Here is a 10,120-nt window from a genome sequence, read left to right as displayed (position 1 = left end):
CCCGCTGTCCCCACATTTACAGTGTTGAGTCAGGTGGGTATACGAGTCTCACAGGCTGAACGATTGGTTGGAGGAGCATCCACACACAGAACATGTGTCCTGTTTCTCCCCGCTGTGATTGGTGTTTTTACAAAGGCTGATGATAAGATGATCCTGATCAATCTGGGGAATCTGTCAAATCTTGACGCGATGTCTGGATTGCGTTGCCCAGTTGCAGATCCTCCCCTTCTAATACCCTGCAAATAAATGGTGGTTACAAACGTTGTTACTTTAAGTACAGGATATAAATTAAGAATAGACAATTCTAGATTCTATGGAACATTCTGTCCCCTCCTGTCCCTCCTAAATTCCTTATTCTAGACATTTACTGTCTAAAATCAAATTCATTTCATCGCCAGAGCTTTATTATCTCCAGAAAGTGCTGAATCTGGTTCGGTGCAATTACACAGACATTAGTTAACCTCTAGTGCCTCACGTTCAGTCGATTCAGTGAGTGCCAGCAGGATTTCCACTGTGGTAGGCATCACAGCCCCAACTCCTGCCCTCAAATGACATCCACACACTTCCCAGTTGTACAGAGGACAATTATAACCTGTGAACTGCTGCCTTGGCTGAGCTCAACGAACAGCCCAGATCAAGGATCGAACTTGTGACCGTCCCAGTCAGTACTGCAGTGTTCCAAAAATTGGGGGTTGGGGTTGCGGGGGGGCGGGTTGGGGAAGGGTGGGAACATAATATTTTGAAACAAATTTGACTCCACCTGTGAAGGAAAACTTCGTCACAATGCACAATTCTGAACGCTTTCCAAATTAGACAAGCAAGTGAAATGCATCATCAAAAACAGTGAGACATTTTAGAATGGCTCAAGTCACTGAATTAGCTTTACAATCATTGCACAGTACAGAAGGGAGCGACTGGTATTGGTAGCTCGGTTCGTAAAGTGCCCCAACACAAGATATTGCTCTGGAACTTTTTAATATGCATCTCTTCCAAGAAACAGAAGTAAAATTCGACATCTTGAAATAACTGCCTCCCCATTGGGGAATTGAACCCCGGTCTCGCGCATGACAAGCAGGGATACTCACCACTATACTAACGAGTACCAGTACTGTCATAGCAGGAATCGAGTCCCTGTGAACAGAACTGGACACCATGAGAAGTCGACAGACACATTGAGAGACAGAGACAAACCGACAAACAGGGAGAGACAGACAGCGAGATAGAGACAACGAGAGACAGTTTGTGTGAGACTGAGAAGGAGAGGCAGACTGAGTGCGAAAAAGAATCAAATATATACATATACAGAGATGTGTGTGTGTGATCTATTAAGAGAGAGAGGGAAAGAGTGAGAGAAAGACAATGATAAAGACAGTGACAAGGAGAGAGACAGATAGAGAGAGAGCGATAGAGACTAAAACAGAAAATGATGGAAATACTTCTCAGCTTACAGGCAAGGACTAACAGAGACAGGCAAAGACATGGACAGACCGAAATGATGGGAAAGAGAGAGCCAGTCAGACAAATAGTCTGAGAGAATCCCATTGGAACAGACGTGGCACCGTGAGAAAGAGACAGATTGAGAGACAGAGACAAACAGAGAAACAGGGACAGACAGAATGAGTCAGACTGAGAGAGACAAAGACTCAAACATACAAAACTCTCTGAAGAGATAGAGAGAGGCAGAAACCGAGCGACACAGATACATTTCACAATTTCATTTCATTATCGGTTCAGAGTGTCACATTTTTGCAGAAAATTGCTGATTCAACCGATGCAAATCCAGTCTCACTGATCAGAATGGGAGGAAATCCGTGTTAAATTAAAGAGACACCAGGAGTGGGGGACGAACCCACGCGGGACAAACCCATTGAGTTTTAAGGCCAACGCATCAACCACTCGGCTATTCTGGTCCTGTGAGAACCTGGATTCTGTCTCTGTGAGAATCTGGGCTTCAACCCCAACCCCACATACAAACACATACACATCGGCTTTCAGTGAGCATTTATGAACATTTTTAGTAATATTGACACAGGGGCAACACTCCTATTCTTTTTCGAGTACTGCACTGGGAACTTTCATATCCACCCGAGGGTGCAGACGGAGCTTCAATTTAACATTTCATCCGAAAGTCAACAGCTTCAACATTGCAAAATTCCCCAAGTGCTGCACTTGAGTGTTCGCCAAGATGATATGCTCAAGTCTCAGGCGACTTGAACACAGAAACTCCCGATTCAGTCGAGAATGCGGCCACTGAACCAAAGCCGATACAAAAGTTCACAATCGTATTATTTTCCACAAGTCTTTTTTATAAGTTCCAGGACATACCAAATTCATAGTGATGATTTCCACAGACAGTTGCACATACACAGAGACAAAAAAAGAGATAGACAGACACAGAGACACACACACACACATAACCAAAAATTTGCACGCACCAACGGGCATGTACAGATGCCTCAGACATCTCGAGGGGTAGACAGGCTGAATCACTGTCGCAACTTTGACTGATGTTTGCGATTTTTGAAACGGATGTATCGTGACTATTGCAGATTAATAAAAATGAGAAAAAAATGTCAAAGTTGAAAGGAGTGGGACGTTATTTCATCTATCTCAGGATCAGTTTGGCAGAGAACCGGTTAAATTGTGAAATGGAATGAAAAATGCTGAGAATCGTAGTCGGCAGGATTCGAACCTTCGCGGGATAACCCAATGGAATTCTAGTCCATCGCCTTAACCACTCGGCCACGACTACTGCGTCGCTAGCTTTTTAAACGTTACTCAGAAAAAACTTAGTCATCCATGTCTTTGCAGCAGACGGCCAAAGACTCCTGAAAAATTCTCCGTTTGCTAAAAATCTGGACGAGGCAATCTCATCTACCTGTATTTTTACAGTTCTATATTGCTCTGGAACTTTTTAATATGCATCTCTTCCAAGAAACAGAAGTAAAATTCGACATCTTGAAACAACTGCCTCTCTGTCGGGGAATTGAACCCCGGTCTCCCGCGTGACAGGCGGGGATACTCACCACTATACTAACGAAGACCTGAAGGGTACCAGTTTTGTCAGAGCAGGAATCGAGTCACTGTGAACAGAACTGGACACCATGAGAAGTCGACAGACACATTGAGAGACAAAGACAAAGCGACAAACAGGGAGAGACAGACAGCGAGATAGAGACAACGGGAGACAGAAAGTGTGAGACTGAGAAGGAGAGGCAGACTGAGTGAGAAAAAGACACAAATATGTACATATACAGAGATGTGTGTGCGTGATCTATTAAGAGAGAGAGGGAAAGAGTGAGAGAAAGACAATGATAAACACAGTGATAAGGAGAGAGACAGATAGAGAGAGAGTGATAGAGATTAAAACAGAAAATGATGGAAATACTTCTCAGCTTACAGGCAGGGACTAACAGAGACAGGCAAAGACATGGACAGACCGAAATGATGGGAAAGAGAGAGCCAGTCAGACAAAGAGTCTGAGAGAATCCCATTGGAACAGACGTGGCACCGTGAGAAAGAGACAGATTGAGAGACAGAAACAAACAGAGAAACAGGGACAGACAGAGTGAGTCAGACTGAGAGAGACAAAGACTCAAACATACAAAACTCTCTGAAGAGAGAGAGGCAGAAACCGAGCGACACAGATACATTTCACAATTTCATTTCATTATCGGTTCAGAGTGTCACATTGTTACAGAAAATTGCTGATTCAACCGATGAAAATCCGCTCTCACTGATCAGAATGGGAGGAAATCCGTGTTAAATTAAAGAGATACCAGGAGTGGAGGACGAACCCACGCGGGACAAACCCATTGAGTTTTAAGGCCAACGCCTCAACCACTCGGTTATTCTGGTCCTGTGAGAATCTGGATTCTGTCTCTGTGAGAATCTGGGCTTCAACCCCAACCCCACATACAAACACATGCACATCGGCTTTCAGTGAGCATTTATGAACATTTTTAGTAATATTGACACGGGGGCAACTCTCCTATTCTTTTTCGAGTAATGCACTGGGAACTTTCATATCCACCCGAGGGTGCAGACGGAGCTTCAATTTAACATTTCATCCGAAAGTCAACAGCTTCAACATTGCAAAATTCCCCAAGTGCTGCACTTGAGTGTTAGCCAAGATGATATGCTCAAGTCTCAGGAGTGCTACTTGAACAGACAACCTCCCGATTCAGTCGAGAATGCGGCCACTGAACCAAAGCCGATACAAAAGTTCACAACCGTATTATTTTCCCCAAGTCGTTTTTATAAGTTCCAGGACATACCAAATTCATAGTGATGATTTCCACAGACAGTTGCACATACACAGAGACATATATAGAGATAGACAGACACAGAGACCCAAACACACATAACTAAAAATTTGCACGCACCAACAGGCATGTACAGATGCCTCAGACATCTCGAGGGAAAGACAGGCTGAATCACTGTCGGAACTGTGAATGATGTTTGCGATTTTTGAAACGGATGTATCGTGAATATTAAATAGTGAATATAAAAATGAGAAGAAAATGTCAGTGTTGAAAGGTGTGATACGTTATTCCATCTATCTCAGGATCAGTTTGGCAGAGAACTGGTTAAATTGTGAAATGGAATGAAAAATGCTGAGAATCGTAGTCGGCAGGATTCGAACCTGCGCGGGATAACCCAATGGATTTCTAGTCCATCGCCTTAACCACTCGGCCACGACTACTGTGTCGCTGCCTTTTTAAACGTTACTCAGAAAAAACTCAGTCATCCATCTCTGTGCAGCAGACGGCCAAAGACTCCTGAAAAATTCTCCATTTGCTAAAAATCTGGACGAGGCAATCTCATCTATCTGTATTTTTACAGTTCTATAGTGCTCTGGAACTTGTTAATATGCATCTCTTCCAAGAAACAGAAGTAAAATTCGACATCTTGAAACAACTGCCTCCCCGCAGGGGAATTGAACCCCGGTGTCCAGCGTGACAGGCGGGGATACTCACCACTATACTAACGAGGAACTGACGGGTACCGTTTCGGTCAGAGCAGGAATCGAGTCACTGTGCACAGAACTGGACACCATGAGAAGTCGACAGACACATTGAGAGACAGAGACAAACCGACAAACAGGGAGAGACAGACAGCGAGATAGAGACAACGAGAGACAGTAAGTGTGAGACTGAGAAGGAGAGGCAGACTGAGTGAGAAAAATACTCAAATATGTACATATACAGAGATGTGTGTGTGTGATCTATTAAGAGAGAGAGGGAAAGAGTGAGAGAAAGATAATGATAAACACAGTGACAAGGAGAGAGACAGATAGAGAGAGAGCGATAGAGACTAAAACAGAAAATGATGGAAATACTTCTCAGCTTACAGGCAGGGACTAACAGAGACAGGCAAAGACATGGACAGACCGAAATGATGGGAAAGAGAGAGCCAGTCAGACAAAGGGTCTGAGAGAATCCCATTGGAACAGACGTGGCACCGTGAGAAAGAGACAGATTGAGAGACAGAGACAAACAGAGAACCAGGGACAGACAGAGTGAGTCAGACTGAGAGAGACAAAGACTCAAACATACAAAACTCTCTGAAGAGAGAGAGAGAGGCAGAGACCGAGCGACACCGATACATTTCACAATTTCATTTCATTATCGGTTCAGAGTGTCACGTTGTTACAGAAAATTGCTGATTCAACCGATGAAAATCCGCTCTCACTGATCAGAATGGGAGGAAATCCGTGTTAAATTAAAGAGATACCAGGAGTGGGGGACGAACCCACGCGGGACAAACCCATTGAGTTTTAAGGCCAACGCCTCAACCACTCGGCTATTCTGGTCCTGTGAGAACCTGGATTCTGTCTCTGTGAGAATCTAGGTTTCAACCCCAACCCCACATACAAACACATGCACATCGGCTTTCAGTGAGCATTTACGAACATTTTTAGTAATATTGACACGGGGTCAACAATCCTATGCTTTTTCGAGTAATGCACTGGGAACTTTCATATCCACCCGAGGGTGCAGACGGAGCTTCAATTTAACATTTCATCCGAAAGTCAACAGCTTCAACATTGCAAAATTCCCCAAGTGCTGCACTTGAGTGTTCGCCAAGATGATATGCTCAAGTCTCAGGCGACTTGAACACACAAACTCCCGATTCAGTCGAGAATGCGGCCACTGAACCAAAGCCGATACAAAAGTTCACAACCGTATTATTTTCCCCAAGTCTTTTTTATAAGTTCCAGGACATACCAAATTCATAGTGATGATTTCCACAGACAGTTGCACATACACAGAGACATATAAAGAGATAGACAGACACAGAGACACACGCACACATAACCAAAAATTTGCACGCACCAACGGGCATGCACAGATGCCTTAGACATCTCGAGGGATCGACAGGCTGAATCACTGTCGCAACTTTGACTGATGTTTGCGATTTTTGAAATGGATGTATAGTGAATATTGCAGATTAATAAAAATGAGAAAAAAATGTCAAAGTTGAACGATGTGGGACGTTATTCCATCTAACTCAGGATCAGTTTGGCAGAGAATCGGTTAAATTGTGAAATGGAATGAAAAATGCTGAGAATCGTAGTCGGCAGGATTCGAACCTGCGCGGGATAACCCAATGGATTTCTAGTCCATCGCCTTAACCATTCGGCCACGACTACTGCGTCGCTGCCTTTTTAAACGTTACTCAGAAGAAACTCAGTCATCCATGTCTGTGCAGCAGACGGTCAACGACTCCTGAAAAATTCTCCGTTTGCTAAAAATCTGGACGAGGCAATCTCATCTACCTGTATTTTTACAGTTCTATATTGCTCTGGAATTTTTTAACATGCATCTCTTCCAAGAAACAGAAGTAAAATTTGACATCTTGAAACAACTGCCTCCCCGTCGGGGAATTGAACCCCGGTCTCCCGCGTGACAGGCGGGGATACTCACCACTATACTAACGAGGAAATGACGGGGACCAGCTCGGTCAGAGCAGGAATCAAGTCACTGTGAACAGAACTGGACACCATGAGAAGTCGACAGACACATTGAGAGACAGAGACAAACCGACAAACAGGGAGAGACAGACAGCGAGATCGAGACAACGAGAGACAGTTTGGGTGAGACTGAGAAGGAGAGGCAGACTGAGTGAGAAAAAGACTCAAATATATACTTATACAGAGATGTGTGTGTGTGATAGAAACATAGATAGAAACATAGAAACATAGAAAATAGGTGCAGGAGCAGGCCATTCAGCCCTTCTAGCCTGCACCGCCATTCAATGAGTTCATGGCTGAACATGAAACTTCAGTACCCCCTTCCTGCTTTCTCGCCATAACCCTTGATCCCCCGAGTAGTAAGGACTTCATCTAACTCCCTTTTGAATATATTTAGTGAATTGGCCTCAACTACTTTCTGTGGTAGAGAATTCCACAGGTTCACCACTCTCTGGGTGAAGAAGTTTCTCCTCATCTCGGTCCTAAATGGCTTACCCCTTATCCTCAGACTGTGACCCCTGGTTCTGGACTTCCCCAACATTGGGAACATTCTTTCTGCATCTAACCTGTCTAAACCCGTCAGAATTTTAAACGTTTCTATGAGGTCCCCTCTCATTCTTCTGAACTCCAGTGAATACAAGCCCAATTGATCCAATCTTTCTTGATAGGTCAGTCCCGCCATCCCGGGAATCAGTCTGGTGAACCTTCGCTGCACTCCCTCAATAGCAAGAATGTCCTTCCTCAAGTTAGGAGACCAAAACTGTACACAATACTCCAGGTGTGGCCTCACCAAGGCCCTGTACAACTGTAGCAACACCTCCCTGCCCCTGTATTCAAATCCCCTCGCTATGAAGGCCAACATGCCATTTGCTTTCTTAACCGCCTGCTGTACCTGCATGCCAACCTTCAATGACTGATGTACCATGACACCCAGGTCTCGTTGCACCTTCCCTTTTCCTAATCTGTCACCATTCAGATAATAGTCTGTCTCTCTGTTTTTACCACCAAAGTGGATAACCTCACATTTATCCACATTATACTTCATCTGCCATGCATTTGCCCACTCACCTAACCTATCCAAGTCACTCTGCAGCCTAATAGCATCCTCCTCGCAGCTCACACTGCCACCCAACTTAGTATCATCCGCAAATTTGGAGATACTGCATTTAATCCCCTCGTCTAAATCATTAATGTACAATGTAAACAGCTGGGGCCCCAGCACAGAACCTTGCGGCACTCCACTAGTCACTGCCTGCCATTCTGAAAAGTACCCGTTTACTCCTACTCTTTGCTTCCTGTCTGACAACCAGTTCTCAATCCACGTCAGCACACTACCCCCAATCCCATGTGCTTTAACTTTGCACATTAATCTCTTGTGTGGGACCTTGTCGAAAGCCTTCTGAAAGTCCAAATATACCACATCAACTGGTTCTCCTTTGTCCACTTTACTGGAAACATCTATTAAGAGAGAGAGGGAAAGAGTGACAGAAAGACAATGATAAACACAGTGACAAGGAGAGAGACAGATAGAGAGAGAGCGATAGAGACTAAAACAGAAAATGATGGAAATACTTCTCAGCTTACAGGCAGGGACTAACAGAGACAGGCAAAGACATGGACAGACCGAAATGATGGGAAAGAGAGAGCCAGTCAGACAAATAGTCTGAGAGAATCCCATTGGAACAGACGTGCACCGTGAGAAAGAGACAGATTGAGAGACAGAGACAAACAGAGAAACAGGGACAGACAGAGTGAGTCAGACTGAGAGAGACAAAGACTCAAACATACAAAACTCTCTGAAGAGAGAGAGAGAGGCACAAACCGAGCGATACAGATATATTTCACAATTTCATTTCATTATCGGTTCAGAGTGTCACATTGTTACAGAAAATTGCTGATTCAACCGATGAAAATCCGGTCTCACTGATCAGAATGGGAGGAAATCCGTGTTAAATTATAGAGACACCAGGAGTGGGGGACGAACCCACGCGGGACAATCCCATTGAGTTTTAAGGCCAACGCCTCAACCACTCGGCTATTCTGGTCCTGTGAGAACCTGGATTCTGTCTCTGTGAGAATCTGGGCTTCAACCCCAACCCCACATACAAACACATACACATCGGCTTTCAGTGAGCATTTACGAACATTTTTAGTAATATTGACACGGGGGCAACTTTCCTATTCTTTTTCGAATAATGCACTGGGAACTTTCATATCCACCCGAGGGCGCAGACGGAGGTTCAATTTAACATTTCATCCGAAAGTCAACAGCTTCAACATTGCAAAATTCCCCAAGTGCTGCACTAGTGTGTTAGCCAAGATGATATGCTCAAGTCTCAGGAGTGCGACTTGAACAGGCAAACTCCCGATTCAGTCGAGAATGCGGCCACTGAACCAAAGCCGATACAAAAGTTCACAACCGTATTATTTTCCCCAAGTCGTTTTTATACTTTCCAGGACATACCAAATTCATGGTGATGATTTCCACAGACAGTTGCACATACACAGAGACATATAAAGAGATAGACAGACACAGAGACCCACACACACATAACTAAAAATTTGCACGCACCAACGGGCATGCACAGATGCCTTCGACATCTCGAGGGATTGACAGGCTGAATCACTGTCGCAACTTTGACTGATGTTTGCGATTTTTGAAACGGATGTATCGTGAATATTGCAGATTAATAAAAATGAGAAAAAAATGTCAAAGTTGAAAGGTGTGGGACGTTATTCCATCTATCTCAGAATCAGTTTGGCAGAGAACCGGTTAAATTGTGAAATGGAATGAAAAATGCTGAGAATCGTAGTCGGCAGGATTCGAACCTGCGCGGGATAACCCAATAGATTTCTAGTCCATCGCCTTAACCACTCGGCCACGACTACTGTGACGCTGCCTTTTTAAACGTTACTCAGAAAAAACTCAGTCATCCATCTCTGTGCAGCAGACGGCCAAAGACTCCTGAAAAATTCACCGTTTGCTAAAAATCTGGACGAGGCAATCTCATCTACCTGTATTTTCACAGTTCTTTATTGCTCTGGAACTTTTTAATATGAATCTCTTCCAAGAAACAGAAGTAAAATTCGACATTTTAAAACAACTGCCTCCCAGTCGGGGAATTGAACCCACGTCTCCGACGT

General features: G+C 44.2%; 6 non-coding genes across 6 annotated transcripts; all 6 read right to left on the bottom strand.

The window, feature by feature from the left end:
- Nucleotides 1–2,671: 2,671 nt before the first annotated feature.
- Nucleotides 2,672–2,752, bottom strand: trnas-aga (transfer RNA serine (anticodon AGA)). Its single transcript has one exon. It is a non-coding gene; the product is annotated as a tRNA-Ser (tRNA).
- A 219-nt stretch (nt 2,753–2,971) lies between these two features.
- Nucleotides 2,972–3,043, bottom strand: trnad-guc (transfer RNA aspartic acid (anticodon GUC)). Its single transcript has one exon. It is a non-coding gene; the product is annotated as a tRNA-Asp (tRNA).
- A 1,581-nt stretch (nt 3,044–4,624) lies between these two features.
- trnas-aga (transfer RNA serine (anticodon AGA)) lies at nt 4,625–4,705 on the bottom strand. The gene has a single exon. It is a non-coding gene; the product is annotated as a tRNA-Ser (tRNA).
- Nucleotides 4,706–6,574: 1,869 nt separating this feature from the next.
- On the bottom strand, nt 6,575–6,655 carry trnas-aga (transfer RNA serine (anticodon AGA)). The gene has a single exon. It is a non-coding gene; the product is annotated as a tRNA-Ser (tRNA).
- A 219-nt stretch (nt 6,656–6,874) lies between these two features.
- trnad-guc (transfer RNA aspartic acid (anticodon GUC)) lies at nt 6,875–6,946 on the bottom strand. Its single transcript has one exon. It is a non-coding gene; the product is annotated as a tRNA-Asp (tRNA).
- A 2,838-nt stretch (nt 6,947–9,784) lies between these two features.
- trnas-aga (transfer RNA serine (anticodon AGA)) lies at nt 9,785–9,865 on the bottom strand. Its single transcript has one exon. It is a non-coding gene; the product is annotated as a tRNA-Ser (tRNA).
- Between the last annotated feature and the right edge of the window lie 255 nt (nt 9,866–10,120).

Source organism: Pristiophorus japonicus, unplaced genomic scaffold (genome assembly GCF_044704955.1).
Source record: "Pristiophorus japonicus isolate sPriJap1 unplaced genomic scaffold, sPriJap1.hap1 HAP1_SCAFFOLD_506, whole genome shotgun sequence".
Lineage (NCBI taxonomy): Eukaryota > Metazoa > Chordata > Chondrichthyes > Pristiophoridae > Pristiophorus > Pristiophorus japonicus.
This window is presented reverse-complemented; position numbering and strand designations above follow the sequence as displayed.